Source organism: Amblyomma mixtum, chromosome 3 (assembly GCF_055824585.1).
Source record: "Amblyomma mixtum isolate Tamu chromosome 3, ASM5582458v1, whole genome shotgun sequence".
Classification (NCBI taxonomy): Eukaryota; Metazoa; Arthropoda; class Arachnida; order Ixodida; family Ixodidae; genus Amblyomma; species Amblyomma mixtum.
In genome coordinates, this window is record NC_143014.1 from 371836286 (window position 1) to 371852765 (window position 16480).

Below are 16480 nucleotides of genomic sequence, written 5' to 3' on the forward strand. Positions count from 1 at the left end.
CATTTTTCCCCACGCTTGGACAAAAATATGTGACCTTCTCTGAATTTAAAAGACATACATTATTTGCGAGGATGAAAGCATCGAATATAGGACCTATAGAGACACAACGTTCGCGTCTCCAAAAAGGGGAGTGAGCATTAAAATCCCCAAATACGAGATATGGCTCTGGGAGCTCATCTATTAAGACTTCTAGATCCTGCAGGGTTAATGCGAGATGTGGAGGGTGGTACACGGAACGTACTATTGTTTTCTAGCTCATGATGCTGACCGCAACCGCCTCAAGCTTTGTTTAAAGATTGATTTCTTGAGCAGGGACGCCACTTAGAATGACAATTGCGACGCCTCCCAACAGCATATCTGCCCGCTCGCGATCGCGTCAAAAAGTTTTATAATGTCTCAGGATATTCACGTCTTCTGCAGCAACGTTCGTTTCCTGAAGACATAAAGCTACAGGAAACATTGACACTAATATATATGTTATGTCACTGTAGCTTCTCAGCAGTCCTCTACAGTTCCATTTCTACCAAAAAAGTAATGTTTGTGTTCTTGGGTGGAAATGGAAGGGATTTACTTTTATCGGCCCGTTATTTGGGCTCAGTTTATTCTTGGCTCTAGAAAGCTGCTTCGCCGCGGCAGCGCAGGCGGACAGAGAGTTACATCCATTACCTAACTAGAGGTGCTGGAGGGCGGTGGGGAAGCCGCGGTTCTGAGAGTTTCAGACCTTCCGCGGCGTGCCGACCGATGGGCTAGCGCTCCATGCTTTAGAGATCGGAAGGCAGCCTTCGCTGTCCCTCCTTGGCGCGTGTATGGTACTGCGAGAGGCTTGGTGAAAGCGGCCTAGGCAGGTGCCGGAGTGCTGTGTGGTGCACCGCTACCCCGCAGCACATAAGCGAAGTTGGTTTTTGTGGGAAAGGAGAATGCGTTCTTGAGTGCAACTTGTCTTCTTGCTGCTGTGAAAGAAATGTTTTCACTTGTTTTTAGTCTGATGATTTCTTTTTTCTTCTGCAGGATAGAAACGCTGGGGAGTATGCAGAGAGACCTCCTTGGAAGTTTGCGCATCGTGGCGCAGCGTCACTTTCCTCAAATCGGTGATCCTTCGAAGCGTGTTTCGCGCAAGTTTTGCAGCCACGGAAGCCCTGTCAGAGCCATGGTGAAACTTGTAACAATTGAAAGGACTGTGGTGATTGAGTATGAACTGTTTGACGTTAATTTAAAACTTCTCAACTCCGACAGTTTCAGCAAGGTGCTGGTGGGAAAAGTTCTTCGGGGCTCAGTCTTTTTTTTTTCGCCCCAGGGAGCTGTTTTGCCGCTGCAGTGCGGGCGAACTGGGAGTTACATCCATCACCTCACTAGAGGTGCTGGAGGGCCGCGGCCTTCGGATGATGCGCATGTGCGAATGTGTGATCTTGGCCCGGTTTCTTCAGCTATATATCCTTGTCTGAGGCTCGAAATAAACTGCTGCAAGTCAGCGTTCGTGTGTTCCATGTGTCTTCCCTTTGTCCTTGTCTTTCTTTGCGCTGCACATTTCCATCATGCTTCGTTCCGCCCTCTGTACAGAGAGCCAGCAGGTTTGGAAAAGGGAAGCCATAAAATGTATATATTATTAGGCCATGGTACCGGCCGCACACCTTGGAGCCCAAAAAAGGAACGGGGCAGGATTTGTAAGTCCAGCCCACGCCACGATGGAAAAATCCGTGTGAAAGTACACAAACTTTATCGAAATTCTCTTGAGCCCTAAAGAAAAATTACCTTATTCCCCAACAACAGCAATATGTTCGAGCCAAGAAACAATTTTTTCTTGCATCCATCTGGTCTAAAACATGCTTTGGAACTTATAATTTACACTCATAAGAATGTTAGAGCACCGTAAAAATTTACATTCAATATTTAAACATTTTACGCCGTTAAAATTGAACTTTTAGCTTTCGCTTGCTCTGCGGGCCGGGTTCCTCTCCCCTTAGTATTTAACAACATGGGTGCTGAGTAGCAGAGTGCTATTACTGCTGCGGTGCATGAAGCGAATTCGGAGGCTTAGGCGAGTGATATCCATCTTCAAACGTGTGAAACAGACAATATGCAATGCCTTGTCTTGTACATACCTTATGTTTGCGTAGTATTTTGTGTATTATTTTTGTGTAGTTTTGCGGTAGTATATACTGCAAGTAATAGAAATAGATTGACGTCTCTTGCGGAAAACTTGCGCTCACGGTAATAACCACTCGGTAATCAGTAAGTATGGATCACTAACTGGCCTACAAAACGACCCATCAAATCAGTAAGAGCGTTTATGCGTTTAAGCGTTCGCTTTAGTGCGATGGAAGCTTGCGAGAGGAACGGCTTCCTCAAATGTGCTGGGTGCGCAGGTTTCGAAGCCTTCATCTCGTAGCTTACAGTCAACTGCGAGGTATTATGGAGTTTAGTGAACCCTGCGCCGTCGCTCATAACCGTGCTCTAACCGCCGCGGTGGCTCAGTGGTCATGGCGCTCGGCGGCTGACCTGAAAGACTCGGGTTCGATCCCGGCTGCGGTGGTTGAATTTCGAAGGAGGCGAAATTCTAGAGGCCCGTGTATTGTACGATGTTAGTGCACCTTACAGATCCACAGGGGGTCGAAATTTCCGGAGCCCTTCACTACGGTGTCTCTCATAGCCTCAGTCGCTTGGATGTTAAACCCCATAAACCAACCATAACCTTGCTCTTATTGCGCAGTGGCGCCTAACTTAGATGAAATATTGAGCACATTGCATATTCCAGTTCTCCCCGCACTTAAACCGTGAAGCGGTTCTTCTATTCATGGCTGTTTATGAAGGTGAAATACGCGTTGAAATGATTACTGCACGCCTTTTTTCAGGATTGATATTTTCAAATTCTTAGACTTCATGGGGCCAGACTGGCATCATTTATGCAAGGGCAATGCTATGGGTACACTTCAGTGGCTGCGGCTTTGGCCGAGGGTCTCTGAGTGCAGGGTGCGCTTTAACGCGATTCTGTGCGCAGCGCGGCTGGCAGAGCGTGATATTGTGTGAGTTTGCGGTGATAACAAGCCAAAAGAAGCCACCTCGCGAAGTGCGGGAAAGGCGACAAGAGAGCAGCGCTCGCCTGCCACTCCATGAGGATGTAGTCTGTTCTGCGGGACGGGCGCAAACTTGCACAGACTTGCACATGCGCACGAATTCTCGTGTAAGAATAAAAAGCACCTCGTGTGGCCTGCTCTTTAGTGGTGGATTGACGCCACAATCGTGCTCAGAAGGGTATTTACGTAGTCATGCACTTTAATTACACGCATAAAATCGTTTTGATACAACAGCGCCGCGTCGCAATGAGGATTAACACTGAGAGCGAATCCAAGCTTTATTTCACCTTTGGAGGCCACGTTCATTACTTTTTTTTTTTGCTCACGCTTGTAAATAGACCTACTGGGTGTCGGGCTTCCTGCTGGCTCTCGTGATAGTGTTGTTCGGCATTCGTTCAAGTTCTTGCACTTAAACCGTTCGAAACGAAAAACTCCACTGCAAATTCCAGCTGATACATCTCTGAATGCCATGCTCCAGTTCGCTATGGGCTATACATGCAACATCTAGTAATAACGCCTTGTTGGATACAGACTGTATGTGAGTATGCGCGGTCAAACTTATTGCATTCAAAGTCTTTTGCAGCTCACTGGGCGCCGCGGCTTCGCCCAGCGAGCATGGTCATGACTGCACTCCTGACGACGGAAGCAGGTGACAAAGACCGACAGTGCTCTGAATTTTGACCACCCATTCTGACACCCGACCTGCCCGCAACCGGGCGTTATCGCTTGTCGCGCGCCCAGCCCGGAGCGGCTCAGAGCACGTATAGTGGCGAGATCGTGCAGCTTTGTGAAAATGGCCTTTAGCGCTTTCAGTCAACGACCTCTGTGCTCATTGCAAACCCCTTTTATGGCGGGGGCATTAGGAGCGCCGTGAAGGCAAAAACTGTCCGGCATTGGTGTGTGTGAAGCCTCCACCGTGTCAATCATTACAGGCCTGCTTGAAAGAAATTGAAGCTGCCAAGCTTGCAAAGTGGCCTGCAGCCGTTGAGTATGAAGCTGAGTCCCTTCTAATGCTAGCCCTCCAGGGTGAAGAAAGGCATTTTTGAAGGACGATGGAAGTAATCAAATTTTGTGGTAAAATTTTGTTGGTCCTGGTTTCAAGTATGTACCACTGTATAAGAAGCGCACAATATGCGGGTTACATTAATCAAAACAATGTCAACTGTTCTCGATCATTCACGCTTCACAGCTTGTGCTTTCTTTCTGAAATTATGGTTGCTTACAGAGGTAGCAGATTGCAACCTATAAAAATCATGCGCTCGTTACCATAGGTATGGATTTCTAAGCTTCTACACCTGCTTTCAATTAGATGCAGGACTGTTTAGCGACTTCAAAGAAGTTTTTCATGCAGTGTCCTTCCCTCGGTTGTTTCATATAGCTGATTATGTCTTTTATATAAACACGCTTCCTGACTTAAAATACAGGTGGTTGGTTGGTTGACAGAGTTTAAGGTCCCAAAGCGACTAAGACTATGACGGACGCCGTAGTGAAGGGCTCCGAAAATTTCGACCACCTGGGGCTCTTTAACGTGCACTGACATCGCACAGCACGCGGGCGTTTAGTATTTCGCCCCCATCGGTCGGGATCGAACCTACGTGCTTTGGGTCCGCAGCCGAACACCATAGCGATGAAGCCAGCGTGGCGTCAAAATATAGGCGGCTTTTCCTCTCTTTTTTTTTTACCAGTAAACTGCAGACGATGCTGGTGAAAAAACGTGTTCCCAGTTCATCAGTTCATCAGTGCACTGGATGCTTGCGAGATACAGTTAAATAACTGTAAGCAAAACCTTAATGTATGCAGGGAGACTGCCTGACTGCTGACTGAAGAAGCGTCTATGTGGTCAAAACACCTAGACGCTGTAGTAGCAAACTCAATGCGGAAGCTATTTTTCTTGAGGCGCTCCCTAAAGTCATCCCCATCTAGTGTTCGTCTATTGGCCTACAATTCTCTCATCCGTCCATTACTAGAATATGCCGTAATCATTTGGGACCTTTTCACGTTAACAAACATTCAGAAATTAGAGCGAATACAGCATAAAGTGGCTAGATTTGTTTTTAACTCATATGGCCGTGCATCTATAAGTGAGCTCGTGAGGCGAAGTGGGTTACCCCCCGTCACTGAGCGCAATCGTGTTTGTCGATTAAAGTTTTTTTTCCAGCTTATAAAAGGACATTATAAAGTTGATACCTCTAATTATTTTTCTTACTCCTCAGGTTATAACACGAGACAAAGGCATGCACTAACAGTCACCCCTTTGAACGCGCGAAATAACTGCTTTAAATATTCTTTTTTTCCGAGGACAATTACTGATTGGAATAAACTTAATAGCGAGACTTTTAATCAAAATTCTTTACTTCTGTTTGAAAAGTGCCTGTAAATGTTGTGAATTTGTGTGTGTTTATATGCTTGTATTTTGTTTTGTCCCACCCTGCTATGATCTGTACAAGATCGCAGTATCTATAAATAAATAAAAAAAAAGTTGGCTATTCACTACGCCGCGGCGGCTCAGGGGTTACGGCACTCGGCTGCTGGCCCGAAAGACGCTGGTTCGATCCCGGCCGCGGCGGCTGAATTTCGATGGAGGCGAAATTATAGAGGTCTGTGTGCTGTGCGATATCAGTGCATGTTAATGAACTCCAGGTGGTCGAAATTTGCGGAGCCCTTCACTACGGCGTCCGTCATAGTCTGAGTCGCTTTGGGACGTTAAACCCTAATAAACCAGGAGTTAGCTATCAACGTCGACAGCCAGCCGGTGGTCACTGCTGCCCGACCATGCCAGGATTTCAAACTTATGTTTGAACATCACTTCGCCATCCACACTGACTACTCTGAACGTAAGGAATGGCTGCGCGTGCCTTGCACGTAAGGAATGGCTGCACGTGCCTGGAATGTCTTTGTGTTTCAAGCTTCAATATCGGCCTCTTAATCTTGCAGACAAAGGGACTAGAGTAGCCGTTATAAGTCAGCTCACGGCGGATCCTGCTCTGTTCGATTTCCAAACAACTGTCGTCTGAGCAAATGCGAAGATGCCTCTATTCGTATCGGTGACTTCAAAGATAGCTGCGTTCAAGACGCACCTGGACTTCAACGTCACGTGAAAACGGGAGGACCTAATGTCGAGGAGTACGCGGCTAGAAAGACCGATGACCGCGTCATTGGGCCACTAGATTATTCCACAGGCTGAGGGGAAGCTGCTGCAGGCTCGTGTTCAGGAGTGCCGTCAGAAGTTACGGACTTTGCGGAAACACAAACGTTCTTTGCTCGTCGCCAACTGGAGCATTCATGCCTGAAGACTTTCCAGAGGTGCAGTTGCACGCGAAGTTCACCGCTGCTATGAGAGAACGTCCTCACAGAACGTCACAAGAGAGGAAACTGCAGGCACTGCGACCTGAAGTGTCCCAAGGCGCACAAGACGTCATCAGCCTATTCTCGTATAAGCCGAAGTAGAAGGCTGAGGTACTGTCCCGTGCTTTGAATTTCAACGCGGAAACATCAGCGAGGTCAAGCGAGGTGGTGTGCGGGGTTGAACGAGCGATTAATCAACTTCCCAGTGCCGTTCGAGAAGAGGCACGCACCCGTGCCATTGGAGTGCTTTTCGGTTAACGGAAATAGTGCAAGAACGCAGCCGTCAGTAGTAGAGAAGCAAGCTATCCGCAGCCTGCGGCATAACAGTAGCATCGCCATCCTTCCTTCCGACAAATGCAGCGCTGCAGTCTTGCTTGACAGGTGCGAGTACAAGAAGAAAATGTTGACCCCTCTCGAAGACCATGAGACTTATATTCCTCTAGCCTATGGCCCAACAAGTAAACTACACACCAAGCTGCAGAAGCTGCTGTCCAGACTTCTTAATTTGGTCCTTGCGCATAAAAAGAGCCTTTATTACCGGCTGCTTTGCACGAACGGCTCAGCTCCTTCAATTTGCAGCCTGTCCAAAGTCAGCAAGCCTGGCGTACCACTTCGATCGATTGTCGACTTCATCAGGCCACCACTTTAGCGGTTATCAGGATATCTTCACCATGTGTTGAGTCCTATAGCCGGTAACATTCCGATACATGTCGGAAATTCGTCCACGTTTGTATCCAAGCTGAATGGCATCCCGCTTAGTGAAGACAAGATTTCTGTTTCGTTCTTCGTCAAGTCGAGTTTCACTAGCGCTCTAGTGGATTTAGCAGTAGCTACGTGCGAAAAAGAGCTGTAAGTTGACACTGGTCTCCATGGCCGCACACCTTTCTACGTTCCCAAAATTTTTGAGCTGCTGAGATTTTGCCTTGGGAGCACTTATTTATCTTACAGCGGCAGTTTCTATCAGCAGACGCAGTGCACGGAAATGAGAGAGTCAATAGCCGCTACAACAGCAAAATTAGTAATCGAAGCCTTGGAAGAAAAGTACTAACTAAGTTCAGTCCTGCACCGAAAGTCTTCGCCCCCTACCTAGATGACTGCTCCTGCTTTTTGAAGAAGCAAGACGTCTCATGCTTCCTCGAAAGCCTAAACGCCCAGAATACGCATATACAGTTAACCCTGGAACTTGAGCAAGACTGCTCGTTACCTCTCTTGGATGTACTGGTCCACAGCGATGAGGGCGCCCTCACCTTGTACGCACACAGGTCCCTACCTCAATTTTTCCTCTTCTCATCCGGCCGGCCACAAGATGTCAGTGGTATCATTCTTAATAACACACGCCGTACGCATCTGCCCAGATGGCAATTCATTGGAAAACGAACTCAGGACGATTCACTGTGGGCTTATAACGACTACCCTAGTCGTGTTGTCTGCAAGATGAAGAAGCGGATATTGAAGCCCGAAACACAAAAACAATAAGACATTTCAGGCACGTGTAGCCATTCCGTACAGAGAATCAGCGCGGCGCCATCGCGCGTATTTTAAAAGTAATTAGCTGCGGTCGAACTACTGCTGAACCTGGTGAGAGAGCGAAAGCTATGGCCTATTGGGAAACTATAAGCGCCTTGGCGTCTGTAACGTTGAGTGCCTTCTGGACACGGGATAGGCAGCGCACCCAACCCCGCCACCCTAGCAGGTGGCAGTTAATGGTTGATCGCGAAAGGTTGCTCACCCAATGAACGCTGTGGCCTATTGCAGCAGTGCCGCGTGTCTGCCTCAACGTTGTCAGCGCTATCGCATGCAGCCCACATCTAGAGCTCTCTCATCACCGCACATGCCCATAAACGTGATTCACGCGTCCACTGACCCAAGGAGACAGCTATGAGCAATGCGTTTCCTTAAAATTATCGGAGTGTAAAACATTTTCAACGCCAAAGCCAATGAACACCGTGAACGCCGACAGCCTATGGCTTCAGTGCCGCGCATCTGCCACAACGTTGTCAATGCCAATGCATGCAGCGCACATTTGTCACTACGCCATGTAGCTTAAAGCACGACTGGCTTCTTTCTGTCACTCCGACTCACTTTCCATATCTGCGACGAATCCCACCGAGCCGCCCCTTCTATATATACGATGCAACGCCGGCTCCTCCTCTGTTGTTGCGACGTGGTTTCACCGGCTCCTTCTCTGACCTCATGCCTGATGGCGCGGCGAGCAGCGCCGCCAGCTGCGGCGGTTGCTAGGCAACGGCTCAGCTCGCGGTGTGGCCATTGGCCACGTGAAACGGCGAGAATACGGCCAATGTAGCTGTCGCTACAATACAGCATGCGCATTGTCCACATCCCGACCAGAAGCTCCGTAACCAGCTCGTGAACGGGAAGACATACTGCCGATTGAAGCGTTTCTAGCGTCATCTATCAGATCCCATGAGCTGATTGCCTCCAGTTTCACATCAGCGAAACAGAAAAGTTGTCTACACGGCTTAACGACTACAAGCGTGACGTAAGAAATAATCACGCGACAAATGCCTTTCCCGTGCATGCGAAAGAACAACTCACACGATTGACTAGACCACGCCACTGTCGTAGAGAAGAGAAAGAAATGTGCCACCTCAGCGGCACCTGGAATCTCTAATCATTCAATCGACACCAGCTACCAGAAACCGGATGCAAGAAACTATGATCTCAATTATGCAGGCTCGTTACGCCGCGTGTTGCGTATATAAATCGCGACGATTCCTTCTCCCGCTCAGTGATCGAGGAAACCGTACCAGGTTCCGAAACGTCTCGAATTGCTTGACTTCTTCATTGACTGTGTTCTTTTTCCTTGAATTTAATGCCTGACCAGATGAACGTTCGTCGAACCATTGATTATGATATACTCAAGTTCCTGCATAAAAATTTTCAAGGTCTAAATTCGACCTCCAACAACTAAAATATTGTCACGACCAGAGAGGCCGTGGAGATAGGCGTCGGGAAGAAGCCAAGACTGGGAGCCTTCTTTTAATTACAGCGCCAGGTTCCAGGACACCGAACAGAACAAGCGCGCCTCGAGAGCCCACCGCCGCTTCGTCGTCGTCTTCGACTCAGCGCGGAGGCCGCGCGGCGCGTTAGGCGCGTGGCATTATTCCCCCCCGCGAAAGCAAACATCGTCTCGATGTGGAATGGGATATGTACAGAGAGAGGAGGAGGAGCAAAAAAAAAAGAAAAAAAAAATAGGGGTGAGGTGAACTATACAATGCGCGCTAGATGAAGGCCGGGAGAGTCAAGTTCACACAGTTCAAGTGCACAGGCCCAGAAAGCGTCGGACTGCTTTTTTGTGGACGGGGACCGGAAAGGCAGCAACGGCAGCAAGCTACTCTGGGTCAGCTCGGATTCCGTCAGCACTAATGACGTGCCCGAGGAACTTCAATTCGGTGAACCCAAAGTGGCATTTTTCTGGTTTGAGGGAGAGGTTGCGGATCGAACGGCTTCGAGGACAGTCCTGAGACGGTGCAGATGTTCCGTGAACGTTGCGGAAAAAATGATGACATCATCAAGATAAACAAGGCAGGTCTGCCACTTCAAACCTGTTAGAACGGTGTCCATCATTCTTTGGAACGTGGCAGGAGCACAGCAGAGCCCGAATGGGAGGACGCGAAATTCATACAGCCCGTCCGGTGTGATGAAGGCGGTTTTCTCACGCTCCCTCTCATCAACTTCTATCTGCCAATAACCACTTCTGAGGTCAACCGAAGAGAAGTACTTGGCTTGACGAAGTCGGTCGAGGGAGTCGTCGATACGCGGGAGCGGATACACGTCTTTCTTGGTCACACTGTTCAGCTTCCTGTAGTCGACACAGAATCGTAGTGTCCCGTCCTTCTTTTTCACGAGCACGACAGGAGACGACCACGGACTGCTTGACGGTTGGATGACGCCGTCTGTGAGCATCTCTTCGACCTGTGTTTGGATAGCATCTCGCTCACGAGGGGACACACGATAGGGCTGCTGATGGATGGGTCGTGCTCCTTCATGCGTGATAATGCGGTGTTTAACTATCGACGTTTGTCGCACTTTAGACGACGACGTGAAACACGCACCAAACTCCCGCAAGAGGTCCTGGAGTTGCCTCTTTTCAGCGGGTGGAAGGCCTGGATTGATGTCGACGTTGGTGACCGCTTCGGTGACAGCTCCAGGTGTGCCCTCCTCGCAAGCAAAGCATTCGGCCACTTCCTGAACATAGTCGACGTAAGCGATGGCTGTGCCACGAAACAGATGTCCATGCTCATTGCAGAAGTTGGTGACAAGGACCTCTGTACAACCGTCATGAAGGGATCCAAGGCCCCGTGCCACCGCAACTCCCTTAGTGAGTACGAGGGAGACATTAGGCTCGACAACCCGCAGTCCCCTATGTGGCTCGTCACAGGTAACTCTTGCGAGAATGCTGGCACGTGGTGGCACCATAACGGTATCGTCGGCAACTCGCAGGGCGGATCTAGAACCCTGGTGCGCAGGTTCTTTTGTGGCCATTGCGGTAGAAAATGTCACCAAGCGATTCGGGAGGTCTATGATAGCACCGTGCTCGCGAAGAAAGTCGATGCCAAGGATGACATCGCGAGAACATTCGCGCAGAACGAGAAAAGTGGCAACGAATGTGCAGCCTCGGACCGTAACGCGGGCCACACACATACCGAGTGGTGCGACAAGATGTCCGCCGGCCGTACGTATGTCGGGGCCGTCCCAGGGTGTCGTTACTTTTTTCAGGGCCGTCGCAAGCCGTCCGCTAAGGATAGAGTAATCTGCGCCCGTATCGACCAACGCGCTAAGCTCCTTTGTGTCGACGAGAACAGGGATATCCAAAGAGACCCTTCCTTCAGCGCGGCCCGTCGATGGCTGTTGTGGATGACTCAGTCGGTGTGGCGGCGGAAACTGGTCGGCGACTGGGGTTGCGTCGTCGGGGCGATTCAAGCGGCGGGTTGAGGGAAACTCTTCGGCGACGCGGCGTTCGGCGTCGGGGCGATTGGGTCGGTGCGGCGGCGGAAGCGGGTCGGCGATTGGGGTTAGGGCATCGCGGCGAGTCGAAAGGCGCGTCGGGGAAAACTGCGCAGCGTTGCGGCATCCGACGTCGGGGCTATTCGGTTGCTGCGGCGGTGGAAGCTTTGCGGCGGATCGGCGTTCGGCGGCCTCGCCTCCAAAGGCCGCCGGAGCTAGTTTTCCCGACGAGGGCTCGAGGAACCGCGTTGTCCTGAGGCGAAACGGAGCCCAGAGGGGGAAGACCGGCGTGGAGAAGGCGATCGCGACTCGCGGCGCGGAGACGGCGAACTACGCTGGCGGGTGACATACTCGGCGATGTCTTGAGGGCGCTCTCCAGGCCGTGGACGGGGGCTGTCGATAGAAAATCCGCGTAGTCCCATTTCGCGATAGGGGCACCGTCGGTAGAGATGGCCGGCCTCACCACAGTGATAGCAGAGCGGTCGTTGATCCGGGGTGCGCCAGAGGTCAGTCTTCCGCGGTGCCTGTCGCCGATCCGCCCAGTAAGGAGCAGGCTGAGCAGAGTGCACCGCGACCAATGGTGCGGTGTAAGGCAAAGGCCCAGGAGATGGGGCCGCGCGGCGCACGACGTCCGCGTACGTGACTGGCTGGACCGGAGTCGGGTACGGCGCGGGATCGTATGGAGTCGGTTGCGGCGCCGGCACAACTGCAGCGTCTGGTGCTCTGAGGGCCTGCCGGACTTCCTCGCGGATGACGCTGGTGACGGAATCGACGCGAGGGGCAAAGGTTCCTTGAAGGTGCTGCAGCTCCTCGCGGACCACTGAACGGATGAGTTCGCGAAGGGAGTCCGGATTCGTCCTGGGATCATGGTCGAATCGATCCAACGTTGACAGTGTCGACGACGGACGCAGTTGCCGGGCGTACTGTTGGGATCTCTGCTGCAGCAATTTCTCCATGTGGACGGCCTCGGCCAGAAACTCCGCGACGGTGTTGGGCGGGTTCCGCACGAGGCCGGAAAAGAGCTGGTCTTTCACGCCGCGCATGAGGTGCCTCAACTTTTTTTCTTCAGGCATTGCCGGATCGGCGCGATGACAAAGACGCGTCACATCCTCGACGTACATGGCAACACCCTCATTGGGGAGCTGAATTCTAGAGGACAGGGTGCGCTCCGCGCTCTCCCGGCGGTCGCTGTTGGCGTACGTACTCAGGAGCTGACGTCGAAAGTCCTGCCACGTCGAGAAAGTAGCCTCGCGGTTTTCGAACCACGTGCGTGCAGAGTCCTCAAGGCTAAAGTACACGTTACGCAGCTTTGTAGCGGCGTCCCAGCAGTTGAAGGTCGCAACCCGTTCGTAGTGCGCCAACCAATCTTCGGCATCTTCAAACAGGTCACCGTGAAAGGGCTTAGGCGTCCGTGGGGTCTGAAGAGTGAGATAGGTGGGGCTGGCTGCAGGGACAGTCGGAGGCAGGGCGGGTATTGGCGTCGCCATGAGTGTAGGGGTAGTCGAGGGCTCACCGACAAAAGGGAGGGCCTCAGGGGACAAGCCTCGGATCCTCCGGCTGGCACGATGGACAGGGGTGGTCACAAGAGGCGGGCGTGTCGAGTCGTCCTCAGGAGTAGGGAGCATCGGCCGCACCTCCACCAGTGTCACGACCAGAGAGGCCGTGGAGATAGGCGTCGGGAAGAAGCCAAGACTGGGAGCCTTCTTTTAATTACAGCGCCAGGTTCCAGGACACCGAACAGAACAAGCGCGCCTCGAGAGCCCACCGCCGCTTCGTCGTCGTCTTCGACTCAGCGCGGAGGCCGCGCGGCGCGTTAGGCGCGTGGCAATATCTATATATTTCATGCCTACTAAGCACTGAAATGGCGATTTCGGAGTGAAATGCGGCTCTACTTCGCACCCGCCGCTCCCCATGACCGAATCTTCAATAGCCGCCATCTTGGTTTTGTTTGAAAGCCGGGCCCCTTTCGCACTTCCTGTTTTTACCACGTTCGTGTTTGGTCTTTGCAGTTTGGTCTTTGCATGTGCCAAAAACTTCAGAGAGAAATTATTGAGGCATTTCATATCACTAACTCCGGAGATAAATGCATTAGCACTGCATCTCTCTTACTTCTTAACAAAGAGGTGACTTTTCTTGACGGTCACGGTTTCCATTCCGGTTTCCAGGTTTCCATTTTATTTCCGGTCGTACCATTGTTGGGTGGCATAGCCTTCGATTCTTGTTTGAATTCTTCTTTGTAATGCGTTTTTTACCCTGTTGACCGGCTGTTTTTAGTGGTGTGTTTTGCCCTTTTTGACACTGCTTTTGCTACGATTTGTTTTTACGCTTTGACATGCCTTTGGTTTTGGTTTTGACAATGCTTTGCTACGATATTTTTAATGTCACCTTTCCTCATTTATCACCTCATGATTCTTCTTTCCTTCTTGATAGCAGTGCCTGGGGTTGTTGGTACTTTTGATGCAATCAGGCAGCACCTGTGGTGGCGGTATACTGACGTGAAATGCGCATGCGACGGTTTTTATCGCTGTGTTTGACCACTAGAGTATAAATGTATAGCTCTATATTTATTTATTTATTTATTTCGTGTACCCTCAGGGCCAGAGGCATTATAGAGGGGAGTGGTTACAAAAATTTCAGAAAAAAATGTACAGTGCAGCAAACTAATTAGTAATACAAAAATGATTGCTCCTAGTTATACATTATTAGCTGTTGGGTTCTTGGTGTGCTGGTTAATAGTATATAATACACAAAATACAGCGCAGCAATACAGTGAAAAACAAACAAAAAAAAACGCTCGTACAAAAAACAACAAGAATATAGAATTAAAAAAAAAGATGATGCTCCTACTTATACAAAGTTTTCTAATGCTGTTTTGAAGCGTTGGTTGTCAGTAATAGTAGCGGTAGATGCAGGAAGGTGATTCCACTCAGCAGCTGTGCGCGGAAGAAATGACTGAAACATCGCATTGGTTTTGCAAAATGGAATTCCGACTTTGTTATTTTGATCTAGCCTTGATGAAATGTATTGGGGAGGGGAGATCAGTTCGTGGCGAAGTGAAGGATGATAAAATATCTTGTGAAAAAGTGAGAGTCTAAGGGCTTTACGGCGAGATGCTAAAGATGGGAGGCTGAGATTTAATTTCATTGCAGAGATGCTGGCAGTTCGGTTATAATTACATACAATAAAACGATCAGAATTATTCTGGACCATTTCTAATGAGTGAATTAGGTTTTGTTGAAAGAGATCCCACACTGCTGCAGCATACTCTAGCTTTGAGCGGACCAGTGTCTTATATAGAAGTAGTTTCAGGGAAGAAGGTGCCTTAGAGAAATTACGTTTTAGATATCCCAGCATGCGATTAGCATTATTAATTACGTAAGAAGTGTGAATGGACCAAGTGAGGTTGCTAGTAATATGGATACCAAGATATTTGTAAGAAGAAACAGGATCTAGAGGGACATTATTAAGGTGATAGGAAGGTAGCTGGCCGGAAGTTCTTGACACACGCAGAAATTTACATTTTTTGATGTTTAATTCTATTGACCATGATTGGCACCAAATACAGATAGCGTTAAGGTCTGCTTGAAGAGAAGATATGTCATCGTCGCAAATTATTTCCCTGTAGATGACGCAATCATCTGCGAATAAATGAATGTTAGAGGAAACACAAGAGGGTAGATCATTAATGTAAATTAAAAAAAGTAGAGGACCAAGTACCGACCCTTGAGGTACGCCGGACTGTACTTTACTTGGCTGCGAGGTTGAGTCATTAGCAGAAACAAATTGCGAACGGTTAAAAAGAAAGCATTCGATCCAAGCAAACAGTTTGGGATCAATGTTGAGTTGATGTAACTTAAACATTAGAAGGTTATGGCATACTTTATCAAATGCTTTCGAGAAATCTAAAAGTATACAGTCGGCAAGTGAACAGCGGTCAAGGATGATGTTTAGCTGATGCGTGAATGATACTAGTTGTGTTTCACATGAATAAGTCTTGCGGAAGCCATGTTGCGATGGTGAGAAAAATTAATTAGATTCGAGAAAGCTAGTTAGATTTGAGGCAAGGACATGTTCTAGAATTTTACATGGGATGCAAGTGAGAGAGATAGGCCGGTAGTTAAAAGGACAATGCTTGTCACCTGATTTATGCAGTGGGATCACCTTCCCTACCTTCCATTCAGCCGGCAAAGAACTTTTTTCGAGCGACTGCTGGAATATCTTTGTTAGAAAAATGGAAGAATAACAGCTCGTGTTTTTCAGAAATTTCGCGTTGATTAAATCGTGCCCAAGAGCGGAAGATAGTTTTAAAGATGAAATTATTGATTCGACGCCTTCTGCTTGAATGGTTATGGGAAACATTGCTGGATAAACATTGTTGTGCGTAGATTGGAGCGTAATATTGGTAGTTGAAGAAAAGTTGCGCAGGAAAACTTCGTTAAGTACAGACGCACATTCGTTAGCTGGAATAACATTGGAAGAGCTGTCAATCAAGGTTATCATGTCATCCGCTTTGGGGTTAATCACACGCCAGAATGTTTTTATGTCGGTTTTAAGCATTGATGGCAAGGTATTATGAAGACAGTTATTCTTTGCTTGTTTAAGCGCGGTTAAATACTCATGGGCTGCCAGTTTGTATTTAGTCCACCGTGTTATGCTAACAGAACCTTTCGCAGATTTGTAGAGACGCTTTTTTTATTAGACAAGCGCTTGAGACAGGTGCTGTACCATGGAGCATTATGGTTACAGACAAGGGTGCGAAGTGGGATGTATTTGTTTGTTAATTCAGCAATTTTGGAAGAAAACATATTCCAGTTAGACTGAACACTACGGCAGTCAAAGTCTTGTAGAAAGACGTCAAGGAAGACTGATAATTCAGTATTAATGGCTTCAAAATTAGCTTTTGCATAATTTCGAAACGGTTTGAATTTTTTAACAGTTTTTGGTCGCAAGATATTCAAGTTCAATGAAAGGGCCGAATGGTCGCTCAAGCCGGGTAAGTACGTGATGTCGGAAACAATATCAGGTTGCGCTGTTAATACAAGGTCCAGTGTGTTTGCGACAGATTCCATAATTCTTGTAGGCTGCGTAACAAGTTG